The sequence below is a fragment of the Lacerta agilis genome, chromosome 4, assembly GCF_009819535.1.
Source record: "Lacerta agilis isolate rLacAgi1 chromosome 4, rLacAgi1.pri, whole genome shotgun sequence".
NCBI classification, from domain to species: domain Eukaryota; kingdom Metazoa; phylum Chordata; class Lepidosauria; order Squamata; family Lacertidae; genus Lacerta; species Lacerta agilis.
The window spans coordinates 22,343,583-22,347,528 of NC_046315.1; the positions used below are offsets into that span (position 1 = coordinate 22,343,583).

At 44.0% G+C, this 3,946-nt stretch overlaps 1 non-coding gene across 1 annotated transcript; it reads right to left on the bottom strand.

The window, feature by feature from the left end:
- Window positions 1–1,616: 1,616 nt before the first annotated feature.
- On the bottom strand, window positions 1,617–1,723 carry LOC117046152. Its single transcript, XR_004426524.1, has one exon. It is a non-coding gene; the product is annotated as a U6 spliceosomal RNA (small nuclear RNA).
- Between the last annotated feature and the right edge of the window lie 2,223 nt (window positions 1,724–3,946).

Sequence of the window (3,946 nt, forward strand, 5' to 3'; positions counted from 1 at the left end):
CATCCTTCCTGGGCTCCTCCGCTTCTTTGTACCATACTTCTGCTTCTTGTAGATATCTTAATTCCATGTCCCTTGCCCCCGAGCTCCCACCTCGGGGTCTGGATATTATAAATTTTCCCGTTCCAGGGCTGTCACCCCCAGCAAACGGTTCCTTTTCCCGGAGTTGCCCAGCCATTTCAGACCATCCTTCAAGCACCCCTTCCAGCTCTTTGCCAAGGTTTGCTTCCATTGTGTAAAACTTTTGAAAAGCCTCCTCTGTGGGAAATAGATTCTTTTTCTTTATAATCCCACTCAAGACTTGCAATTTCCGATTAAGCAGTTCCAGCCTCAAGACAGTAAGCATTTCTTCATCCTTTAGACCAGAGTTCAAAACCAGTTCAAACACAAAGTCCAGCATTTTGGAAGGGAGGGTGAGTGAGTGTCAAATTTCAGTTCCTGTCTCTTCCTTCCTTTGTTTCAATTGTTTCCCACGTCAGTCCAAAATTTCCATCGCCATTTTTTCTGAAGCCAGAGTGTAAAGACCAAAACTTTAAATGGAGATATTTTCTCCCCACTTAATCCCCAAAGGGAAAACTCAGCAGTCTCAGTTTTCAAATTCCAAACACTTTGTATCCATTATTGTAGCAGCAGTCACTTAAACTGGTTACTTTCTTTCTCTCCCGAAGGGAGGGAGGCAGGCTCCCTTTCCTCTTCCCCCCGGATCGTTCCAAAAATAGAAAAGTCAGTCAAATACTCACAACCACCGGGTTCTTTCAGATCGTTAAAGACAGGTAGAACTTAGACGCTCATCACAGGCTTTGTCGCCGCATTTACATCCCGGTTGGGGCATGTCCCCTATAGCCCGGCTCCGTCGTCCCTTCACCCCCACTCCCCCTTTACAGGGGGAGCGAGGGAAGGGTTCGGAGCCACAACGGGCACAGCCGGGGAGCCCAGGGTGCGGGACGCTCTTCCCGCACCCCACCGGAGCCCCGCTTTGCGGTAGCGGGGCTCCAAACCCCCGGGATGGACTGGGCGCTTCGCAGCCGAAGCAGCCCACGACCACCCGCAATGGCGTCGCCGCCGGAAGTTCGAAGAAGGACTTCCTTTAATCTGCCCCGAATCTTCCTAGAATCTGAATGACAGGACTGTGGATCATTTTATTAAAATGAGAAGAATTTGATCAAAACATAATTTGGTTTAAAAATGGAGCCTGGAGATTCTTTGCTGTTAGCTCACACTTATAATTCACACACAGGAGAAGGCTTGTTTGTGGCAAGCTTCCAAACACAGTTCTGGGATCGGTTCACTATTGTAAAGTTAGCACCTAAAGACGATTGTGAGCCAGATGGATATTAGAAGAGAAGAAGAAGAAGAAGAAGAAGAAGAAGAAGAAGAAGAGTTTGGATTTGATATCCCGCTTTTCACTACCTGAAGGAGTCCCAAAGCAGCTAACATTCTCCTTCCCCTTCCTCCTCCACAACAAACACTCTGTGGGGTGAGTGGGGCTGAGAGACTTCAGAGAAGTGTGACTAGCCCAAGGTCACCCAGCAGCTGCATGTGGAGGAGCGGAGACACGAACCCGGTTCCCCAGATTACGAGTCTACCACTCTTAACCACTACACCACACTGGCTCTCAAAAAAATATGGAACGCTTCACGAATTTGCGTGTCATCCATTCGCAGGGGCCATGCTAATCTTCTCTGTATCGTTCCAATTTTAGTATATGTGCTGCGGAAGCGAGCACATATGTGCTGCGGAAGCGAGCCTCTGCCAACCTGGTGCCCTCCATATGTTTTGGACTACATTTCGCATCAATTCGAGCCAGAATGGCCATGTTAATCTGGGGCGGATGGGCTGTTGTAGAGCATTTTTTAATCTATGCTTCAACCCTGTGAGGAGATGAGCTGTTATATTATGCACCAACTGGTTTTTCTAGATAGCCAGCTAGGATAGCCCCATACAGGGAAAGAAATACTTCAGCTTATTGAAATTTATAGGAAGATTTAGGGGAGGGGGGGAATGTGAAGCTAATTCAGTGAGTCCAGGATTGGGAGTGTTAATCAGCTGTTGAAAGAGGGGAAAGGTTGTTCTTTTTTTATTTATATAAAAAAAACCCACTGGGCTGTCTGAAACCTATGTGTGATTCTCCGCAGCTCTTTGGCTTCTGGCCTAGATTTGCACTTTAGATACTGAAACTTAACTACTTTGTGGATGAAGCCTTCAGATTTGGACTAACTACAGATTTTGGATAAATAAAGTGGATAAAACAAAGGGTTTGCCTTCCTCTCTTCATCTGTAGTTGAAGTATCCTAAAAACCATTCAAAAGCAGGACCCATCGATGATAACCCCCCTTTTATTATCATTTAACAAAATTTATATACTGCTTGATGGTAATAAAACCTCCAAACAGTTTATAAGAAAGCTTAAAATTATCAATGACGATTGATAATCAGGGCAATGTTTAGGAGTTTAGGAGCCATGAGTGCAGGTGGGGGGAAGTTATATGGGAAATACATAAGGAGTAGAATATGTAGGGTGTAAAATAATAGAATCATAGAATTCTAGAGTGGTAAGGGACCCCCAACGGTCATCTAGTCCAACGCCCTGCAGTGCAGGAATCTCAACTAAAGCATCCATGACAGATGGCCATCCAACCTCTGCTTAAAAACCTCTATGGAAGGAGAGTCCACAACCTCCTGAGTGAGTCCATTCCGTTGTTGAACTGCTGTTACTGTCAGAAAGTTTGATCTGATGTTTAGTCAGAATCTGCTTTCTTGTAATTCGAAGCCATTGGTTCGAATCCTACTCCCCCAGAGCAGGAGAAAACAAGTTTTCTCCACCTTCCTTGTGGCAGCCCTTGAGATATTTGAAGATGGTGAAGATGACACTAGTTCTGCAACTCCAGTTTGATTAAGCAAGTTATGATGACCTGCAAAATGAACCTGAGCTGCTCCAGTGACTCAAATGACCCCTAGGAAAGCAAATGAGGGCACATGTTGAAATCGTTCCAAATTGCTAGTTTAACTTACTATCTGGCACCATGTGGGTACTGTGGGAAGCCCGACACATTTTCGTGCAGGTATACAAGCCCATTTGTATTGATGGCTCTAACTAATTTTAGCTTGAGAAAACAAACAACTGTGGTTTCATTCGAAAATTGCACTTGCACTAGGTTTTTGAGCGACTTCTCAGAACCGTTTAAGTAATCTAACCACTTCTCCATCTCACCCTGTGAGTTGCAAAAATGGATCGGAGTGTTATGATCTGTCTTAAAGCCAGAGGTTTTTTTTTTTTTAAGGGGTGGGGGTGGGGTTGGAGGGAGTATTTTTCACATATATGAAATTTCAAGACTAAACATGTAAATATAAAAGTAAATTAGTCCCTAGCACAAGAGTGATTCACTTTATGATCCCTATAAACTCTTATTATAGCAATAATATTTTGTGTCTATGTTTATGCTACAGGACAATAATATGCTGTAACATATAAAGTGAGTTTTCAGGCTCTCTTTGTGAGGTAACTAAATACATGTCTGGAAGCCTGCGGGGCAAAAGGCTGCTTAGGTTGGAGTTGCTGTGAGAAAGTAGCATGCGAAGGAAGGGTTAAGCCCCTCTCCTCTGCAGCTTCTCAGCTGCAAATCCCCTTCTCTCAGACATGTTTGACCTATTGATTGGTAAGTATAGTAATTTAATTCACTGAAATTGTAAATGCTTGTATGCATTACTATGTGTTTAAATTCAATTGGTTGGTAACTGAGTCCGCTAGTAGTTCTCATGTGACTGGCTAATGTTGGTCACATGGGAGGTATCTAGTGAAGGAGAGACTCCATTTTATGTGTAGCAAGTTGACTGTGTTTTAGAATCCACTGTGAACACTGCTAAGTTGAATAGAGTGTTGGAGTGCTGCTTCTCTTCTTGAAAAAAAGTGCAGGAGAAGGTAAAAGTGAAAATCTCTCATAGGAGCTGC